General features: G+C 38.7%; 1 non-coding gene across 1 annotated transcript; it reads left to right on the forward strand.

Moving 5' to 3' along the window:
* The first annotated feature begins 23,446 nt into the window (after positions 1–23,446).
* On the forward strand, positions 23,447–23,520 carry Trnam-cau (transfer RNA methionine (anticodon CAU)). Its single transcript has one exon. It is a non-coding gene; the product is annotated as a tRNA-Met (tRNA).
* The last annotated feature ends 124 nt before the right edge of the window (positions 23,521–23,644 follow it).

Here is a 23,644-nt window from a genome sequence, read left to right on the forward strand (position 1 = left end):
TTGTAGAACTCGGCTGAGAACCCATCTGGTCCTGGACTTTTCTTTGTTGGTAGGCTATTGATGACTTCTTCTATTTCATTACTTGAAATTGGTCTATTTAAATTGTGTATGTCCTCCTCATTCCGTTTAGGCAATTCATATGTCTCTAGAAACCTGTTGATATCTTTGAAATTTTCTATTTTGTTGGAGTATAGATTTTCAAAATAGCTTCTAATTATGTTTTGTATTTCAGTCGTGTCTGTTCTGATATTTCCTTGTTCATTCTGAATTTTGGTGATTTGGGTTTTCTCTCGTGTTCTCTTTGTTAGTGTGGCTAAGGGTTTATCAATTTTGTTTATTTTTTCGAAGAACCAACTATTTATTTTGTCAATTTTTTGTATTGTTTCTTTTGTTTCAATTTCGTTGATTTCAGCTCTCAGTTTAACTATTTCCTGTCTTCTACTACTTTTGGTGTTGGTCTGTTCTTCTTTTTCTAGGGCTTTGACCTGTAGTGTTAGGTCGTTTATTTTTTGAGTTTTACTTCTTTTATTGAATGCGCTCCATGAAATAAATCTTCCTCTAAGTACTGCTTTCATAGTGTCCCAGAGATTTTGATATGATGTTTCTTTGTTCTCGCTTACCTCTAAGAATTTTTTAATTTCCTTCTTAATATCTTCTGTTATCCATTCATCATATAATAGCATATTTTTTAATCTCCAGGTGTTGGAGTAGTTTGTTTTTTACTCTTTCATTTATTTCTAACTTCAATCCATTATGATCTGATAGAATACAAGGTTGTGTCTCTATCTTCTTGTATTTGCTGACATTAGCTTTGTGGCATAATATATGGTCTGTTTTAGAGAAGGATCCATGTGCTGCTGAGAAGAAAGTGTATTCGCTCTTGGTTGGATGGTATATTGTATAAATGTCGGTTAAGTCTAAATTATTGATTGTGTTATTGAGATCTATGGTTTCTTTGTTCAATTTTTGTTTGGAAGATCTGTCCAATGGTGAGAGAGGCGTGTTAAAATCACCTAGTATTATTGTGTTATGGTCTATTTGGTTTCTAAAATTGAGAAGGATTTGTTTAACATACATGGATGAGCCACTGTTTGGGGCATAGATGTTTATGATTGTTATATCTTGCTGATTTATGCTTCCCTTAAGCAGTATGAAATGTCCTTCTTTATCCCTTCTGACTAACATTGGCTTGAAGTCCACATTATCTGAAATGAGGATGGATACTCCAGCTTTTTTGCTGAGTCCCTGTGCATGGTATGTTTTTCCCCATCCTTTCACCTTTAGTCTATGGGTATCTCTTTCTATGAGGTGAGTCTCTTGCAGGCAACATATTGTTGGATCTTTCTTTTTAATCCAATCTGCCAGTCTATGTCTTTTGATTGATGAATTCAGGCCATTAACATTCAGGGTTATTATTGAGATATGATTTGTATTCCCGGTCATTTGGTTCATATTTAAAATTTTATACATTTATTTATTTCTTTTGTGACACATCTTGGTTCCTCCTTTATTTGGCAGTTCCTTTAGGGTAATTCCTCCCTTTGCTGATATGCTTCTTTGTTTTTTATCTCTTCCTCATGAAATATTTTGCTGAGAATGTTCTGTAATGCTGGCTTTCTTTTTGTAAATTCTTTTAGCTTTTGTTTATCATGGAAGTATTTTATTTCATTGTCAAATTTGAAGGTAAGTTTTGCTGGGTATAAGATTCTTGGTTGGCATCCATTTTCTTTCAGAGCTTGAAAAATGTTGTTCCAGGCCTTTCTAGCTTTTAGGGTCTGGATTGAAAAATCTGCTGATATCCGTATTGGTTTCCCCCTGAGTGTAATTTGGTTCTTTTCTCTCACAGCCTTTAAAATTCTGTCTTTATTTTGTATGTTAGGTATTTTCATTGTAATGTGCCTTGGTGTGGGTCTGTTGTAATTTTGTGTATTTGGAGTCCTATAAGCCTCTTGGACTTGATTTTCCATTTCATTCTTCAGATTTGAGAAATTTTCTGATATTATTTCATTGAATAGATGATTCATTCCTTTGGTTTGTTTCTCTATGCCTTTCTCAATCCCAATAATTCTCAAATTTGGCCTTTTCATGATATCCCATAGTTCTTGCAGATTCTGTTCATGATTTCTTACCATCTTCTCTGTTTGTTCGACTTTGCTTTCGAGGTTAAATATTTGTCTTCAATATCTGAAGTTCTGTCTTCCAGGTGTTCTATCCTATTGGTTATGCTTTCTATGGAGTTCTTAATTTGGTTTATTGTTTCCTTCATTTCAAGGATTTCTGTTTGTTTTTTTTTCAATATCTCTAACTCTTTATTGAAATGATCTTTTGCTTCCTGAATTTGCTCTGTTAACTGTCGATTGGTGCAATCATTCAATGCCTGCATTTGCTCTTTCATCTCATCGTTTGCTTCCCTAATCATTTTAATTATGTACATTCTGAACTCCCTTTCTGTCATTTCTTCTGCCATGCTGTCATTGGATTTTATTGATAAAACATCTAGATTTGTTTGGGGCATTTTCTTCCCTTGTTTTCTCATATTGTTCAGGAATCAGTGGGTCATTAAGATATTGCAGATTTCCTCTATCAACTTATAATGTCCCTGAAGATTGCTAGTATATCCCCTCTTATCCTTCAGTAGCCTGCAGTCTTGGAGGACGTTGATAATGCGGAGCTCCTCGAAGAAGCTGCCTCTCTAGGGGTGGTGACCCTCAGGTGGCGTATATTCCCTGCTAGTGGGCAGAGGTGCCTCCACTTGTTGACCAGTGGTCATCCAAAGGGGAACTAGGCTGCGGGCTGAGGCAAGGCCTGTTTGTGCCTGTGTCTCTGGTTTTACCGTCCCTGTGGGAAAACCTCATCCGGCAGGGAAGACTCACTCGGTGGGGACGTCTCGCTGGTCAGTTCCCCTCCTAGAGGTTCCCCTCAATCTACAACTACCGCCTGGGCTGGGCTGTCTTCCTCTGCAACGATCCCAGGGGCCCGGACCTACGTCCTGGGCCTGGGAGCCTCAGCCTTCGCAGGCGAGTCTCCTTAGGCTGCCTCTCCCAGAGAATCTGCCTGCCGCCCTGGAAACTTCGCTCCGCCCCTAGGCGTGTCTCTGTGTGGCTCTTCCAGCAAGAAGCCACCTAGCTCCTGGGACCCTGCTCTGCACCTAATTGCCTGGCTATGCAGCCCCCCCTCTGAGCCATCACCTGGAGCCCCGTACAATAGCTCCGATACCCAGAGACCCGCCACACACCTCCTCCTCCGGACAGAGGCCGGGTTTCCGACACAGTCACTAGGAGCCCAAGCAATTCACTTCGCGTCTCCTCCTCCTGCCAACCGCCCGTAGCCCTAGGGAGTCACTCCAAGTCCAAGTGACCCGCCCTGTTCCTCCTCCTCCTCCTCGGGGTAGCCCCCCGTGTGTTCAGGAGCGGTGGCTCCGAGTCCAAGTGATCCACCACGCTCCTCCTCCAGGCAGGCCACCGGTGTTCAGGAGCGGTCACTTTGAGTGCAATCAACTCACCACTCGCCTTCTCCTCTGGCAACCGCCTGTGGCTCTGATGCAGTCACTCCTAGACCAAGTGACCCGCTGCGCTTCTCCTCTTCCTCCTTGCAACCCCCCGGTGTTCTGGAGCGGTCGTTCTGAGTTCAAACAGCTCGCCACGCAGCTCCTCCTCTGGCAACTGCCTGTGGCTCTGATGCAGTCACTCCCAGACCAAGCAACCCACCGCGCTCCTCCTCCAGGCAGGCCACCGGTGTTCTGGAGTGATCGTTCTGAGTTCAAACAGCTCGCCACGCAGCTCCTCCTCTGGCAACTGCCTGTGGCTCTGATGCAGTCACTCCTAGGCCAAGTGACCCACCGCACTCCTCCTCTTCCTCTGGGCAACCCCCCGGGTGTTCAGGAGCGCTCTCTCTGAGTTCAAACAGCTCGTCACGCAGCTCCTCCCCCGGCAGCCGCCTGTGGCTCTGATGCAGTCACTCCTAGACCAAGCGACCCGCCGCGCTTCTTCTCTTCCTCCGGGCAACCCCCTGGTGTTCAGAAGCGGTCGTTCTGGGTCTAAACAGCTCGCCACGCAACTCCTCCTCGGGCAGCCACCCGGAGCCCCAGTGGTTGCTCCGAGTCCAAGCGCTGTGCTGAGCCGCCTCCTCTACGATGATCCCAGTTGTCCGTGTTTACTGCTCCAGTGGGGGGAGGGGCGTCTCGCCGAGCAACTCTAGTTCACAAAGTTCCCTGCGTTCCGGGGCTACCGCCCCATCCGGGACGCCTCCCCAATGGGAGAGACTCACCCAGCAGCTTTGAGTTGGTCCCAAGTCTCTCACTATCTCCTCTTTTGAATCTTGCGTCCTGGAGCAACGTGAAACGCAGCCGCCTCCTAGTCCGCTATCTTGAAAAAACCTGAAAATTTCTTTTGCACTTGTGTTAAAGAACTCACTTGAAAGAAAATTTAGTGGACTATAGTCATAGAACAATGTGATAAAATACAGTTAATAGTTGTAGGCATATTTTTAGAAATTTGGTTGGATATAACCTGATAGTAATATGAGGTAGTATGACATGAATGGAAACCGCCATTTCCCCCCCAAATACATCAACAGATGTGTATGAACTGTTGCAATAACTGGTACATTTAAGGAGGGGTAGGAATCAGGTGGCATATGTCATTTTAGTATAAATTTGTAGAATATAGCAATTTATAACATAATAAAGCAAATCCTGCGGGCACACCATAGAGTTTGTAATTTATTAATTAGATGCATGGAGTAGCTTTCATAAAATATGCATGTGTATGTTTTATTCTTCTTTTATAACATGAGACTAAAAATACATATGTGATATTACCGTCACAATGGACATTTTAGAGATGCATAGTTCAGTATTTTTGTCTGTAGCAGTGGTTTAAAATGAACTAATTTGAAATACATTGGCTGCCTCTGTGGTCTCCATGGCCGAAGATGCCTCCACCTCATAATTTTGTATTATGACAGTCTAAAGATGAGCTCCATGAAATTCTTAAGAAAACCTAAAAGTTTTAGCTCGTTTGTTATATTATGCATTTTAGGCTTTAGTTTATTGAAATATTTTCTACATGTGTAATTATACTTACACATTTTATGTGTATACAATTTAAATAGAAATATATGAATATCCATTTCTATTGCATTTATCTTCATAATAAGACCAAGCAGGAACAAAGAGTTTTGGTTTGTGTACATGGAAGATATCAGATTTTATACATTTTATTCTATTATGCTGTAAGAAAATGCATCATAACATGATAATATAATTTCTTTAATAAGTGATGCAACATTTCAGTATATAACCACCTAATAGGCTCCCTTTTCCAATCCAATCTACACCTGAATGGCTATCACAATTCCTAGGAAAAGGACAGGCTTTTATTTGGACTACATGTACCTCTCACAACTTATTTCCAGGTGAAGTTTTAGTCATAACTCTTATAATTTTATAAAGGATAAGAAAGGGAGCTCTGACAGTTTATAAGGAAATATTTAACAGGCACTGTCCCAAGGCTATATATGCCTTTTTTAATACTAGAGATTAGGGTGAGATTTGACTCACTTGTCTTCCTTTCCAAGTTTCTGGGTGATGTCAGCATTATTAATGGCAGGATGAAAATGCATTAACTCTCAAATGCAGAGTTCTTTGGAAGGAACATACATTTTAAAGAGAAGCCCAGTGTGGAGACTCCTGTTTCCATCTTGAACCTAGACCCTTGTGTTTTCTTATTGAAAGATGGAGACCTACAGGTCAGTCTTTATGTCCAGTCACCCAGACTACTTCAGGGAATGCAGGTCTGCCTCAGTAACAGAGTGGATGGTTGAGCAGGAAAGAATGGAGGGTTTTCTCTTCAGAGGGAAGCCCTGCTTAGGAGGACCTGTCCCATGGATCTATCTTTAGGTGATAGAAAGATGGAGGGCTCTCTTCTGAAATGCCACCTATGCTCATGAAGGGCAAAGACAGAAAGTATCTGACTAGACTTTGGCCTTTAGTGAAACATAATTCTATTGATTAAGAAAAAATGTACTATTGATGAGTGTCACAGATTTTAACCAATTGGGATTTGCATAACTTCTGTTAGGAGGAGCCTTTGGGGTGAGAGAGACATTGAGGATGTCCTCTTTTATCCTCGGCCATCAGGTGGAGTGGTTGGAAGTCCTTTCTTACATGGAAACACAGTTGTGTGTTGATGTGGAGAGGTGGTATAAAGATTCTTCTCTTGCCCAAACTTGTACTCAGTTATCCTGAATAGAAGGGCACTCATTGGATTGGGGTCTCTGAAATATGCTGTTCATTACATATGGCAGCAGAGGATATAAGCTAACATTAATCAAGAGTCTTCTATGTACCAGTAATTTTATATACTTATCTAATTTCACCATTATAATTTAATGCCTACAGTAATCAAGTCTAGTTAAATCTTATACTGAAATTAGAGCGTAAAGTTATCTAGGAAGACTCTGTGGTCAAAACGATCCCTGAAAACCTCTTAGGAAAAGCATCACACTGGCAGAGATTTACCTTCTCTTAGTAAGCACAACACAGCCATATTTTTCTCCAGTTTTGGAACAGAATTTGGATTTTTGTTTTTCAGTTGAATGTGAGATGTATTATAATATACTGTATGTAAAATACATATCATTAAAAATATAGCTATATTTAGCCCAGTGAGATGCTTATAGTTGTCAGCAAAAATAAGGACCAAATGAGGGTGCAGCCACACAGTTGTTTTTTGTCACACACTCATTCTGGATCAGGCACTTACTGAGTAAAAAATGGGCAGAATGATATTTCTTTCTTTATTTTTTTGCCAAGGTCATATAATTGCATTTGTTCAACTGTGCATATGATATGACTACATTAGAATTATGTATTATTTAGGGTAAGCTAAGCTATGCTGCAGAACAAACTAATCCTGAAGTCTCAGTGGCTTAACCATTTTGTTGGCTTAACTCAATGAAGGCATATTTCCCACTCACTCAAAATGTGATAAGAGAGTGACTCCTCAAGGCAGCCATCCTCCATGTGGAGATTCAGCAGTTCAGACTGTTTCCATCTGTGCCTTTGCCATCTAAACTTGTAGCCTCTGTCATCAATTCTCTAGAGGCAAAGAGAGCCAAAAGGTCACACACTGATTCTTAGATGCTTTTGCCCAGAAGTGACACATATAACATGCTCACAGTCCATTGGACAGAATAGGTGCCTAGCATTTTCAACTTCAAAGGATCTGAGAAATATGGGAGGGTACATATATATTAAGAGGGCAGTAACTATCTCTGCTATAAATTGTTAATTTATTTAATGAGGAGTGATTAGGTGCATGTCATTGTTCAGAGTGCTTTATATGCATTATTTTATTTACCTGTGAGATAAGTAGTACCTTTATTTCCATTTTAAGGTATAAAACTAAGGGCTGGAGTAGCTAAACAATTAGTCTAAAGCCATCCAATTAAAAAATGGCAGAATCAGAATACAAACCTGCCTTTTATCTAGCTCCAAAGTCACTAATCGAGGCACTTGTCATTGAGTCACACATTTTCCTTTTCATGAGACTTCACACTTATTGGTTGGACCTAGAATTTAATATGAATAGTGGCTTATCCTAATAGTGTATTAGTCTTTTTTCATTTCTATAACAAAACACCTGAGGCACAGTACTTTATAAAGAAAAGAGGTTTATTTAGCTCATGATTTTGGAGACTGAAAATCCAAGATTGGGGGGTGCTATTAATTTGGCCTGTGGTGAGGGCCTAATAGCAGATGGCATCATGGAAGGAGCACCTGCGGGAGTGAGAGATTATATAACCAGAAAGGAGGCCAGAGAGTGATTCAGGGGTTGGGTTGATAGCTTGCTCTCAAGAGAACTAAGCAAGGGTCCCCTTAATCCCTTCTGAGGGCAATGCCCTCAGTGACCTAATGGTCTCCCACTAGACCCACCTCTTAAAGGTTCCACTATCACACTGAGAACCAAACTTCCAACACATGAACCTTTGGGGGATGAACCACATCCCAAACCATAGCACATAGGATATGACTTGGTATACAATTTATACGAACTATCTGGTCCTGAGAGTTTTATTCATTTATCTATTTTGGACGTATATGAACATGTATTATCTCTGCTGTATCTTTTGAAATAATGTTATATTGTATTTTTTTTCCTTTTCCCCTGAAATTCTTTGCTCTTCTTATCCTTAATTCACAACTTTATACTTATCTGGGCGTTAAAAATTCTGCCTGACTTTGCTAGAAAGCTGATAGATATCCTCAAGTGGGGCCATGCCCAAGCAGGAAATGGCACAGGAAACATGGACCTGGGGTGAGGAACTGAGCAAAGATTGAGTGATAGTAAAAATGGCAGTTAAATCACATTTTTCAGTGTAGAGTAGGATTTATCCTATTTATCCCATTGTCTAAATTGTGAATTAGACCATGGGTTACCCTACAGGAAGGGAAGTTTTGATGAGTAGAAATGTTTGATACTAAAAGCTAAAAGAGGATCATGCCCCAGACAAATCATTTTCCTAAAGTGGATATTCCAGAAGTAGGTATAAAGGAGGAGTAGGAGCAGGGTAAGGGGTGTGTGTGTTCTGATGCAGTAAGGGAAACTTATTTCAAATGATATGATATTGTTCAAATATTTGGGGTCCCAGGTAATGTGTTCTAACAGACAAGGTGGGAAGAAAGCGATAGATATTTAGATATTTGAATGAAGAGGCATAAGAATACTCTGCTGGGTCACATTCAGATTCTGGGATTACTGCATTGGATCTAGAAAACTATGAACCCTATGTTAGGAAAGAATATATTTCTGAGGGGTATGAGCTGCCTTTCTGCATTGAGTATATATAGCAGACTAATAAGTTGGGACCTAGCTGGGGTATATATAGGACTATAGGTTCAGGGAAGATATATAATACCTGGACAGTTGCTATTACATTAAATAACTCCCAAATCACAGTGGCTTAACATAATAAAATGTTGATGGGGATGTTTTTTGGGGGAGAGTCTGCTCCATAGAGTCAGTCAGGAATCTCAGGTGCTACCTTGAGTGATTCCACTATTCCATAGGGATTCTATAGGGAGTACTCTGCATCCAGCTGGAACATGAGGAAAGAAAGGAAAGAGAAAATGTGTACTGCTGGAAGAAGTGCATACTATTTCCACATAATCCATGGACCAACACTAAAGTAAGCTCTAAAGGAAGCAGGGAAATGTAGTCTAACTGTTGCCAGGAAGAGAGGATATGTTAGTGAACACCTTACCAATTTCTGCCAACCAATATAAACAGAAAGTTATTGACCTAATAGAGGGCTCAATTCATGCCCCATTGGAAATCAAGGAATCAGAACTATACACAAGAGGCCTGAAGAGTCACAAGAATGCAGCTCTGCCTCATGTGGGACATGGCTTTAGAGTAGACAACACCAAAGTTTTGGTACATATAGACCACAATTCTTTGATATTAAACCAGCAGCCCTCTGGGAAGAGATGGCAATAGAAGGAGGTGGACAGGTAAATTATTTTGGAGTTTGAGAATCTTCTTGATATAACTTCAGCAGTGGTCACAGAAAAGATTAAGGGAGAAGATTCAGCAATATAAGAGTTACCAGGCCCCAAAAAATTTCTTGACAATGTGCTACCAATAGAAACCCCAAGACATTGGAAGAATTTGTGTATCTCGGATAATAATGATAATATTAATAATAATAATAATAATAATATCCTAAGAAGGAAATAACATTTACTTAGTGCTTACTGTGCATCAAAAACTGTGCTAAATGCTTTACCTGCTCCATATATCTTCATCTTCACTACTGTTGAGAGACAATTTCCCATAGTTGTTTTATATTTCTGCATGTCTTATAGGCAGAGGCACTGACTTTGTTTCAGACTATCTTTTCAAGGATATCTGTATTGAAAATAGCCATTAAAGACAGAGTAGTAGCTCCCACTAAAACAGAGGGCAGATTTGTTTGTCCCCCAGGATTAATAAAGAAAATGTTTCCTTTTGGAAAAAGATTGGCAAGGTTTTCTCTCAGTCCTTTTAAAAGATTGGAGTTCTCTAAGCTCGAGGTTCCTCATCCGTGACACAAACCCACTGTGTATGCAACATTTACTTAGGCCCAGCTTGCATTGCTCCCTTGGGGAAAGGGGACAAGTTTCATACAAACATGAAGCTTGTGCTGCCTGCTGTGTTGTGAGCAATAAAGTCCTCTGTGTCTGATTCAGGATTATCATGCCTTCTACCTGCCTCTATGAAAATGTGACAGGTGTACTGGTTAGCTTGAAAGTAGGGCAAAATCTTAGAGTATTCACAGTTCTTGCAACAACAACCTCACGACATAGATAATAAGTACTACACATATTTTATAGATGGAGAAACTGAGTTTTAAAAAATGTTTTATTAGTATATTATGTTATACGTAATTTGTGGAGTTCATTTTGATATATTCATAAATGCGTATAACATAGTTTACTCCACTGGTCCCTAGTACTTCTCCTTTCCTTCCACCCCTCCTTCTCTCTAGTCTTCCAGCACTACAACAAAAAAGAAAGAAAGAAAGAAAGAAAGAAAGAAAGAGAAAGAGAAAGAAAGAAAGAAAGACAGAAAGAAAGAGAAAGAAAGAAAGAAAGAAAGAAAGAAAGAGAAAGAAAAATTGAGTTAGTTAGGAAAAGACCCTTTTTAAAGGCAAAGGGTCTTGTCAAAATTTACATAGTTATTGAGTGATAGAGAATTTAGATTTAAATTTATGTGTCTCAGGGATTAGGAATTATAGACAGAATTTTTGAATAATTAAATGAGAAATTTTTCAATTTGAAAAACACAGGTGATACAATGTTTGATGAATGATAGGATTTAGGATTTGTTTTCCTCATGACTATGACTGCAATAAGTAGGTGAAATACCCTTCACATAGCCTCAGAAAAGAAGGGGGAATATTTCCCTGCTGAGATTATAGAAATGAATTTTATGTCTATTATCATTAAGTATATGTCCAATAAGACAAATGACCAAGGTCAAATGAACTTAATTTGAAATTTGTTTTCTTCTTTGGTAATGCAAGTTTACCGACAGACAGGGAATCTTCTCATTTCAGAGTTCACCACGCTGACTTTAAAAAATAAATATATTTCGGTAGTTGTGACTAGCAAAACATCTTGGTAACCTGGTGGGCAGATATCATTGCTCTTTAGTTGAAGGTGTGATATGAAAAACATATGTGCTCTAGTCAAGGACTTGTCTCCTTGGTGTGCTAAGGTTGTTAGGAGTTATTTTCTGGGCATTCCTCTTCCGTGTGATAAGCATACCTTGAAATTCCTTTTTTATTTTATAAAAATTTTCACCTTTAGCCTTAAAAGAGACTAAGAATATTGGGGGAAGTCAAGTCCTTTCAGCATTTACTGTATGCCAAAAATTTCCCTCAAGTCTGTACATGTGTCATTGTGATTGTGAGAGATATTTGGGACTTAATATTTCCAACCATTTTAGTAAGACACAAAGTACCCTGTTTCTTCAGATTATTTCCTTTTTTTTATCTGCTTCTGCTTCCTAGAATGTAGGTATAATAGATGGAGCTCCAGTTCTGATCTAGGTCCAGAGGACAATTGTCATAGAGGAAACCTGAGCTAAAGCAGTTTCATCAAGGACAGGTTTGGTGGCTTAGGGAATGAATGTATTGACATAAGTTTTATAGGAATTACCATTTACTGCAGTAAATACACAAGATATATTGTCATCATGTTATAAAATTGAATGATGTTTGTGAGCACCTTCTTAAGTCTTTTCAGTTTCTCATGATATATAGGCTTGAATTGGTAGCAAAATAATTTTGCCCTACCTCTGATACTCTCTTATATTCACTCTGAATCTCTAGTTTTTTCAGATGATATGAGACTTAGTTACATTTTCTTACTATTCTACCATCAACATCTTGCTGTATTGTTCACAGGTTATATGATAATGAATAGGCATCAGACATACAACACATTGTAACTGTGCAAAGGGTGGTAGCCTGGAAACCCTCACATTCAGTTCCCACAAGGTCTAGAGACCAAGCATAACAGACAGTGCTAAGCTTGACCATACTTGTTAATGATGGTAAGGCAGAAAGATAAGAGCTCAGATTTCTTTCTTATTTGTTCTTTTTAGATGTACATGACAGTAGAATGAATTTGACATACCATACCTACATGGAGTATAGCTTCCCCTTCTTGTGGTTGTACATGATATGGAGTTACACTGGTTGTGTATTCATATGTGCACATAGGAAAGTTATGTCCATTCATTCCACTGTTTTTCCTATTCCCATCTCCCCTTCCTTCTCTTCATCCCCCTTTGCCTAATGTAACTGAACTTCTATCCTCCTTCCTCCACTTATTTTGTGTATTAGTATCCACATATCACAGAGAACATTTAACCTTTGGTTTGTGGGGATTGGCTTATTTCACTTAGCATGATTGTTTCCAGTTCCATCCATTTTCCAGAAAAAGTCATAAACTCATTCTTTTTTTACCCCTTTTTTTGGCACCAGGGATTGGACTCAGGGGGAGTAATTAACCACTGAGCCACATCCCCAGTCCTATTTAGAGACGGGGTCTCACTGAGTTGCTAAGGGCCTTGCTAAGTTGCTGAGACTGGCTTTGAACTCATGATCCTCCTGCCTCAGCCTCCAGAGCTGCTAGGATTACAGGCATGTGCCACTGCATCCAGCCTCCATAAACTCATTCTTTATACCACATTTTCTTTATCCATTCATCTGTTGAAGGGTACCTAGGTTGGATCCATAGCTTAGCTATTGTGATTTGAAAAGCTCAGATTTCTGATAGCTCTGCACTGCTGCCATATGCCCCTAACCAGTCAACTTGAGTTTACTTTAGTGAATGTGTTATTCAATGTAGTCTAATTGCTTTAACAAACAACCCAATTTTAGTGTTTGCAAATGTCTAAGTTAAATGTGTGGGTTGAATGACTATTCTAGAAGATTCTCCCCAAGTGGCAACAAAGGCATCTGGTTTTCCATCTTGTGAACTCTTCTAGATCTAGGGTCCACTCTATTAGATGGAGAATGGGGGATCCCTGAGGGAGGGTTTCATCACCAGTCCTGGAGTGATGGGCACACATTACTTCCACTCATAGCTCATTGGTGAACTTTGGTCACATGGATGTGCCCATCATAAAGAAGTCTAGATGGTGCAGTTTAACTATGTGACCAGTGGGAAAAGGAATAGTTTGGAGAATTACTAGTTAGTTTACCATGGTGAAGGAGAAATGATCTTCTAATTTGTCAAATCCATTGTTATTTCTAGCCTCAGTTTTTAGGAGTTTAACCCAAGTCTGAACTTATGCAGTTGCATCAGTTTTAGTATTCACAAGAATATCTTATGTACCAATAAAGTTTCCAAGATGTATGCAAGCAGGGATAAATGATATATAAAAGATAAAATAATTTATATAAAATTCAACATATAAAGATATGTTTATGTGCATTCATAGGTCTATAAGTGGAAAGGCACTAGTCCAAGGACACATATCACATTTTTATATATAGTTCTTATGGGAAGAAAACTAGTTTGAGATGAAATTGGACTCTTATTTTTTAACTCATATATTTCTACACTGTTTGATTTTGTCTTTACAAAAGGGATATATTTTATCTATAATATATTTGAAATAAAAGAGAACTAATATATGGTCCTGGTCAATACTTTTTTTTTAAATAACCTGTATAATTCTGAGCTCCCAAGCTCATAAAATTTAAGGACCTTGAAGATTTCACATGCAGCTCAGAAAATGCCTGGATTGTAAAAATATAAGAATAGCAGTGCAAATTGAGTGGCTCAGAGAAGATAAAGGGGAAATAAGAGAATGGACATTAGGTAAATGAAAATATCCTTGTTTCTGATGAAAACAATCAAAGGGAAATGTTTAAAGTGTAGCATTAAAGATTTAATTTAGACATAAAGAAGATCTTTTTTCATGGTCCTGCTTGTTAATGATTGGACTGGCTTATAATGGGAGGGTGTAGAATCTCATTTTCCAAGAGCTGGTTTGAGGAAAGAAGGGACTTTATTGTTACAGTCTTCAAGTTGGACAAAATTTCATCACTTTTGACTTTGTTGGATATGGTTATTCTAGGTAAAATATACTTTAAGACTGTTCATATTTTCTATTTATCCTGTAGTTTTTGTCTTTGCTTGGGCCATTACTGGAGAATGTGTTTAGGAGAATGTGTTTAGGGAGAATGAGAAAGGGAAGATTAGCTGGCTGTTGTACCTTTGTCCAGATATGTGGGGCTGAGGCAGTGTAAAACTATCACCCTATTAAGCAGGGGTAAGATGTGGATTTTCACCATGGATTATATGTTGTTCTGTATTCTTTATGTTCACTTATTATTACTATATATACATTTTTGCTTCTTAGCTTCTTTTTAACTTTCTTAGGAGAAATACTTATTAAAATGTGTGAATAAATGTTTATCATCTCCTTATTATATTGCCTGTAAAACTGGAATAGCATTTTTTAGCTTGATAAATGCATTAAATTTACTTGTAAATTAGGGATATTCATATTACAGATGGGTGTGTCATGAGAGAGTAAAATCTCTGCTTAATATCATAAAGTCTTACAGGATGCTTAAGTTTAGCCTTCCTTTTATAAAAAACTGATTTCTCAATTTCTAGATTTAGTATTCAAAATTTTATAGTGCTGAAGGACAAAAATAGAGCAGAATAAATGAGCAAACTGATATTAACGCATTTGCTGGTTCCTGCTCAATCTCTTTTCTTCCTCAAACAGCTTGAGATACCTCCTCCACCTCTATGGGGATAAAGTGAAGGGTGGGTGATCAGATTGGGTAATAAGATGGCAACAGGACTTTTGCCAATTCTTTAAGAACACCTCAGTTCATGTCCAGAAATCTTATATTTTGATAAAATTTGGGAGAAAAGTTTGGAATTCAATAATTTTCATTTCATAAGCTCTCCATTTTCATTTTACCTCGGATCTGCTTAAGCAGTATATTCCTCCAACAATTTATTGCCTTTTAAGGCTATGAATTCAGAGGCCTGACAGTAAATCTGGACAAGCTCTAATATGCCTTGTGCCAACTGTAATTTAGCTGGTCCTTTGAGAGCTCAAGTTTTTTATTACCATAAATATTCTTCTGCTTCCAGGCGTCTCCCTGCTGACAACATCGCCCAATTTCAAATCCCGACATCTTCATTTCAAAAGCCTGAAAATGAAACCGCAAAGGTCAGGTTTCATTGTAATTGCAGGCTATGGTGAAAAAAGACCACGTTCCTGAGGATTGAGCTGCCACCCACTGCTTGCTTTGGAGAGCACAGGGCTTGGGGAAAATGTCATCATGCAATTCAAGTGAATGATTGTACCTGGCACTTGGATCATCAGGAAATATTTGGTCATATTTCATAGTATCTGACTTTGTCACCACAGAAGGAGGGAAAGACTTTAAAGAGGACTCTGATTTAGTATACATAAACACAGTATACTTCCTACTTCTGGGATGTCTTTTTGTCCTTTATAATAATGACTCTTGACTTTTTCAGATCTTATCTCAAGTTATACAACTTTACCTGACTGACCTCTTAGTGCCTTGTGTTTACCTGCAAAACATGGATACAAACCAAACAAAAACAAAAACAAAAAAGCAAAAATACGTGGATAATAATGACTTCTACCTTAACTATTGGGAAGATTTAATGTGTTAGTACATTTTGTATACTTAAAAGATTGCCTCACACAAAGTGATTTCTCTACCGTGGTAAGCTATTATTATGACCTCCATCACTATAATAGCTAAGGCTTTCCAAACCAGGCACTTTACTTGATTTACTTATATTTTCTTATTTAATCATTAAGTCAGTGCTATGAGGTCAGCATCACTTCATTTAAGTTCTATAGTAGAAGAAACTGAAGCTAGAATGGTGGCCTGTTCAAGAGCATACAACAAGTCAGTGATGCGCCCAGAATTTGAACTTAAGCATTTAAGTGTCATGGCCCATGTTCATGAGAAAAGCCATGGAGACAAAGCTATGTAGCAGATGCTGTAACTGCTGTGCCCATAATTCATCACTCTTACTACTTTAGGACAGATTGGTCAGATTGCTAGCTCTGAGCACCTGCATTTTGTGGCTTGAGGGCTTTCACTGGCCTTGAAATCCTACTTTATCACTCATATGGAAGACAGAAGGTGCAAAGGAATCAAAATTCCCTCAAGTAATGATTTTGGTGAGTTTATGGATAGACACCCACCCTTCCGTGTGCCTTTCATCCTTTAGTACCTTCCTCCTGCTCTTTGACTCACTTCTCCACTCTCTTATTGTTCGTGCTACCTCCCAAGTAACTCACACTCAAACCTCATCTCAGAGTTGGCTTCTGGGGGGAACAAAATTGAAATAGGCTCATTTAATGCTAAGATTTCATGATTTTAAAGATGTTGGAAGTAGCAAGAATTAAGGGAATAGCTGGAGTCAGACAGAAGGAAGAAGGTATTTGACCACCCAGGTATTTGTCCTGTGAGTACACAGCAAATTTTCTCACTATCAAATTTGGGGCAGGATGATATTTTTTATTTGGGGGGTTTATCCTGTGCATTCTAGGAAGTTGAGCAGCATCTCTAGCCTCTATCTACAGAATGCCAGTGGCAACACCTCAGCCACCAAAATGTCAGATATTATAAAATATTCCCTGGGCAGGGGCAAAGTTACCTCCTCCAATTGGGAAACACTGGGTTAGAGAGACAAGACTGTTGTTTTGTGTTTGAATGACATACTGACCTGGCAGGTATTTATTCATTCAAGAGGATTATAATGATATTAGCATTATTGGATACCCATGTATGAGGCATCCTACCTGATGCTCTTCATACTGTGTCTCATTTGGTCCTCACAGCACTTAATTACTTCCATTTCACATATAAGGGAAATGAAACCCATGAAGATTAAGTGCTTTTTTTCTGTATCATAAAACAAGTAAAAGATGAACCCAGAGTTCAAATCCAGGTCTTTCAGGCTGAAAATTCATGCTCCCTCCACTATGATTCATTTATTTATTCATTAATGCTTCAATATATGAGATATTGATTGAGCGTCTACTGGGTGTCAGGCATTGCATTTAGTACTAGGCATACATAAATGAAAGAACCCTGATCTTACCTTGAGAAACAGACCATCTAATGCAGCACTGTCTAAGAGAACTTTCTGTAATGACAAGGTTGTTCTATCCTGTGCCCAGTGGTTGACCACTAGCTATATGCTACTATTGGAGCATTCAAGCAATAGCCAGGAAGCTAGCATGGATGAACCAGAGTAAGAGGGAGAGGTGGGGGGAAATACAGTCAGAGGGGAAGCTGGACACCAGATCACAAAGGACTCTGAATTTTACTCAAATATTATGGGATCTTAGAGGATTTAAAGCAGAGATTTAATGTGAATGGATTAATGTCTTAGTTATAAGAGAAGAAGTGAAGAAAACAGTAGTTATTCCAGCAGTTTAAGGAGATGATGTTGGATTGAACTAGTTACCCCAAGAGGTGAGACTCAGTTGGAATTAAGACATATTCAAAAGTAAAACCAACAAGATTTGCTAATAGGTTTGAATGGGAGATATGAGGCACAGAGGAGTCAAGGATCCTTCCAAGGATTTTGGTGGAGCAGGCACACAAAATGCTCTATGACCAATGACCCTTGTCCTAGCTCAATAACCAGTGGCCTCATCTCCTGATACTTAGTTTCCATGCATTATGCTCCAGTAAGGGAGTAATGCCAAATAACTTATACTATTTACTTGGATTTGTCAGGTGGGTGTGTTCTTTAGGGGTTTCTCTTTCTGGAAGCTCTTCCCCACTTCTTGAACTGTCTAGCTTCTAGTCATCCTCCAAGGGTCAATTCCAGTGCTGTTTCTCCCAGAAACTTTCCATAAGATTCCTGATTACCTTTCTCCTGTCATTTTATTGACTTCTGTACCAATCTTTATTTTTGCACTTAAAATTGTGTTCATGCATCTGCAAACCTCAACAAGGTGGAAGTTTCATGAAGGCAGGAATTGTGTCTTATTCATCTTTGAAAAATCTTACTTTTTGTTCTTCTCAAATCAGACACTGAGATGAAGACTTGGTCACACATAGGTTATGCCAGGAGCCACATGTGACAGGTAAGAAAAGTAAAACAGGGAAGAAGGAAAGGTAAGAAGGGAGTTCATGAATATGTTGCTGTTTGTGGGCAATTGGAGCTCAGTCCTGTTGGGGGTCCTCTTAACAGTTATATGTAAAACACCTCAGAATTGCCCAAACTGAGGGATGGGAAGCTATAATATTTATCCACTAAAACCCTTCCCTCACTGGATAAGTGATTGATTCCCTTGGGCATGAAAACCCTGGTAGCTTCAGGTGTCCTACTCAGAGAATAAGGAAACTTTGATAGCCATGGATAGAATTCTCAGGAAGGGAAGTGACTGATTTAGGTGCTTCTTGTGGGAAGTGACTGCAGAGAACCCAGAGGTGGACCAAGTGTATATTAGATGGGACATTAGCAACAATGGTAATAACTCTTAATACTTGACTTGGTATCTGGTGCAAAGTTGTGACTCAAGATATATTTTGTTTTCTTTAATTTCTTTCTTTAGTGTTCTGTAGTTCTCATTGTAGAGGTCTTTCACCTCTTTTGTTAGATTGATTCCCAAGTATTTTATTTTTCTCAAAGCTATTGTGAATGGGGTAGTTTTCCTAATTTTTCTTTCCAAAGATTCATCACTTATGTATAAAAATGCATTAGATTTATGAGCATTGATCTTATATCCTGCTACTTTACTGAATTCACTTATGAGTTCTAAAAGTTTTCTGGTGCAATTTCCTGGTTCCTCTAAGTATATAATCATATCATCAGCAATGGTATGCCTTTACTCCAAGTACAAACAGAGAAACAACATGTATCCCATTTGTTTACAATAAAAAAAGATATATTTTGTGCACCAAAGTAAATGCAGTCAAACTGTGCTAAGTTTGAAGAGTTAATCTGAAAAAAATTAACCATTTTTTTGATATTAGAAAATGTGTTATAAATTTCAAAAATGTTACAAATAAACTTTTAGAGTACTATATATGCAAAATCTGAAAAGTATTTGTACATATTTTGGAAAATTATTTTTTCTTCTTATTCTTCAGACTTAAAAATAAAGACTGCTTTGTAAACAAAACTGTTATGAATCTAGTGGATGTAGTGCTTCTTATGGGGACCCATGGGAGTATGAGTTCTGATGTTTTCAGAACACTGTTTCATTTCCGTTTGACTTAGACAATTAACAAGAGAACCTTAGCTGCTTATCAGATCACAGTTTCACTTAAATTTCTCATGACTAGAAATTAGAAAGTAGTTTCCAAGGTAACTGAAAACCAAGGTGTATTGCCCTCAAGTATATTGGGAGTTTAAAATGGGATTCTATTTACCTTAGTTTTCTTTCTTTCTTTCTTTCTTTTTTTTTGGTTTTTGCTGACATCTCAAAGGCTGTTAATAAAAAAAAAGTTTTGGATACCTTCACATTTTAATGTTCCAACATAAATTGCTGGATTAGCATGCATGCATCATAATGGCAGGAGTGTATGAGAAAGGATGAGATCACCTGACTGGACAGGAAGCCAGAGAAGGATTCCAGGGTCAGGCTTGCTCTCATAACAACTTGCTCTTGAGAGAACTAACCAGGGTTCCATAAGAGGTACTTTAATCCCTTCCTAGGGCATCAAACACAATAACCTAAGGACTTCCCACCAGATCCCACTTCTTAAATGTTCCACACTATTTCTTATATCACCACACTGAGGACCAACACATGAACCCTTGGGGGACAAATAATATTCAAACCATATCAGGTCTTGGTCCATTCACAAGGGCTCCATTTTCATGTCCCAAACATTTCCCATTAGGCTCCACCTGCCAATGCTGCTGCATTGAGGAATTGAGGATCCAACACATGAAATTTTGGAGGATACATTCAAGTCATAGCAGTCTTCATCAGTCCCAAGCAGTCTGTGACTTGAAAAACATTGATGTAAGAAATTTTAAAATACAAATATGGAAAAAGGCTAATAGAAATTCCATAGAGGGAGCCCATGGAAGTCTCCTAACCTGTGAAAGGGAAGAAGGCTGTATTCTTTAACATTTCCTTGGTCTTGGGGAGGGGGGACAGAGGAAGAAATTTTCTTTATTTCTGTGGTCCATATTGTTTTAGTTAGCTTTTCTGCTTCTATGATTAAAAGGAATCTGACCAGCACACTTATAGAGGAGGAAGAGTTTATTTGAGGGCTCACAGTTTCAGAGGTCTTAGTCCATAGAAGACTGGTTCCATTCCTCAGACCTCAAGGTGAGGCTGAACATCACAGCAGAAGAGTATGGCAGAGGGAAGCAGCTCACGTGATGAATAGGAAGCAGAGAGACTCCACTCTCCAGATACAAAATATATACTCCATAGCCATGACCCCAATTAACTACTTCCTCCAGGCACACCCCACCTGCCTCCATTTACCACTCAGTTAATTCCATTAGGGATTAATTTACTGATTAGGTTAAGGCTCTCACAACCCAATCATTTCTCCTCTGAACCTTCTTGCATTGTCTCACATGTGATCTTGAGGAACACCTCACATTCAAACCATAGCACATATCAAACTTTGGTACCTCAGCGTTGTTTCTTCGGCCCTCTCAATTTTTGTGGTTCCTCTACTGTTCCTACACCATTTTCCAGAAAGCAGTATAAGGAGATAGAAATAAAATATAGGATTGAAACTTTTGGGACCCAATGATCACCTGAGGTGGCTTTAATATGCAGATTCCCAGGCCACAACCTAGATTACCCTGGATCAGCCTGAGAGGTAGGGCAAACCCAGGAATCTGCATATTTAAAAATATCTCAAATGACAATGTAGCTCTCTTCAACTACATTGTGAGAAACCATGATCTGTTATTTTCCAAGCATGGTGCTGGTTCAAAGAAAGCAAAGTAAATCTTTAGGTGCATCACAAATCAAATTTCTTGACTGCCTATGGTTATGAAAGCTGGATGTCTCTTTTTTCTCATTGCACTTCCAACTAAGGTCCTTTCCTCCTAAGATTCCAGCTCCCTGGTGCCCTGAGGTTGTTAGGGCATTTCTCCTTACTTGCCTTCCTAATTGTTAGGAAGAGTTACTGTGCCTGGTTTTACGACTTCTTCCCCATACCTGAGGGTTGGGGTGCCATTTCAGTGATGGGTCCAGTACTTTGTCTTTGCAACATGCTTTCTGGAGTCAGTGAAGTTTCCAAAATGCTTCCTAAGCTATCGGTCCTGAGGACCTGAGCTATTGCATAAAGAGATGATGCAAACACACTGGCATCCATATTGCAGGCAGACGTTGAGAAATTTCCTCTCTACCCCTTCTACCTGCCCCATCCCTGGGAAGACTTCAAAGAAAGGCTGGGCTGTTAAAAGAATAAAGTTTCTAACATAAACTGGCGACACTGCAAGCTGAAGGGAGTATCATGGGATGAGATAGATTGAGATTTTAGATGTTATGTTTTGAATAGAAACATCTATTAATTGATAGAAAGATGGGCCAATCATGTGTCATCTTGTTGTCCCCTGGTGAGGGCCTTCTGGATGTATCATAACATAGAAGATAGCATCATGCGTTGGGAGCACATGTGGAAGAGTCCATGTGTGAGAGACGACATGGCAAAAGAGGAAGCAAGAAAGTTGGGAAGTGTCAGGTTCATTCTTTTATACAACCAGCTCTTGAAGAAGCTAATCCAGCCCTGCAAGAACTACATAAATTGTCATCATACTATTGTCATAGTATCACCACTTGATGAGCACCTACTATAGGCCAGATATTGAATTAAGCATCTTCTTATGTATCTCTTCTGATTGCATTTTATCATAATACCATAGGGGAAAGTTTTTTGTCCCCATAGTACAGAAGGGACAACTGAAACTCAGGGAGTTGCAGTACATTTTTTCCCTAATACACAATTACCAAGTACACACTCTGGGGTTCAAAATCAGGTTCCAACCATCTTTTTGCCACTGCATATCTCTGCATATATTAATGTCTAGGAGGGGAGAGGAAAGGAAGGATACAAGTGAAGAGAGAGAAGATGTAAGACTGAGGGTATAACCAACACAAATTCCTTCCTGACTTAACTTTGTGCTAATTCTTAGAATATTTTGTTGTTACACAGGAACTACTTCTTTTATGATGTGTTTGGAAAATGTTTCTATGACTGCTAAAGGAAATAAATAATTGTGAAAACAAGTAGATGGGGATAATATTTTGAAAACAGTAACTCAATATATTTTTTATTTTCTGATAAGTGTTGTTCCTCTCTTCTACCCTCCTGTGAGTCATAAGATTTATGGCCAGGAAAAGAATGGGAGAAATCAAAGATTATTCATAAGGAAGAAAGAAATGGGAGTAAAGCATTTCTACTGTACTGGAACAGGAAGTTCTTTAGGTTCTGGAAGGAAGACCAAAGGAAAGGCAAAGAGGTTTAAGAATTAGTCACCTGCTAATGGCTGAAGATGCTTTTGTAAAAAATTCTATAAATAGCTTGATGGGTAATGATCAAAAGACGGGGACCCATATCTTACCTCATATTTGAGACCCTAGGGAAAACCTCCCAAGGTGCCTCCATATGTTCACAATACTCATAGAATGTTTCAGAAGATAATCCAGTTTTATTAAATTAATATTTTTGAAGTCTTCCATGGAGTTCTGATATAACTGCTTTAGACAGTTTTTTAATATAGTTTTGCTATTACAAAGAATTCTCTTCACCAATTATATTTTGGAAACACATACATGGTTCCTATTTTGCTATTTTTGCTCTGGTAGTATGACATAGTGCATGAAAGGCCAAAAGAATTTGACATCTCTGAATACTGAAACTTATGATTCCTTATATGCCAAGGGGTAGAATTGGCTTCCTACTGTCTGAAATCATTCTTGATGATACATCGTGAATGTGAGGCATGCCATTAACACTTCATGTTCTCAGTAACTACACTCAAATATAAAGCAGACAGAGGTGGCAGTGTCTCCTGTGGCTTAAGGGCTATTTTTCATCAGTTTTTCTTGTACACATAGGCTGACCTTACTTTAAGGAAAGGTGTAGAATATTGCATTCATTGGTGTATTAAAGATTAACAATGATCTAGAAATTTCTTAAACTGCCTAGTTTTCAGAATGGTAATTCCATTCTGTCATTACTACGTCCTGGGTCTCAGTTTCAAAGCTTGGTGGATTGATTGCCAGAATGGCTGTTTGTTCATAATGTCCAGTATTCATGCCCTTTAGTAGTACCCTCCCACATTGACTTTGGGCTTAGCCTCATGTCTTAGCCCACTTTCTGTTGCTATAACAAAATACCCGATTCTGCCTAATGTATGAAGAAAAGAGGGGACTGGGGATATAGCTCAGTTGGTAGAGTGCTTGCCTCATAAGCACAAGGCCCTGGGTTCAATTCCCAGCACCACAAAAAAAAAAAAAAAGAAAGAAAAGAAAAGAAAAAAAGAAAAGAGGATGATTTAGCTCACAGTTTGGAGGGTAAAAGTCCAAGATTGGGTGGGTCCATCTGGTTTGCCCCTGGTGAAGGCCTTCTG

Source organism: Sciurus carolinensis, chromosome X, assembly GCF_902686445.1.
Source record: "Sciurus carolinensis chromosome X, mSciCar1.2, whole genome shotgun sequence".
Lineage (NCBI taxonomy): Eukaryota > Metazoa > Chordata > Mammalia > Rodentia > Sciuridae > Sciurus > Sciurus carolinensis.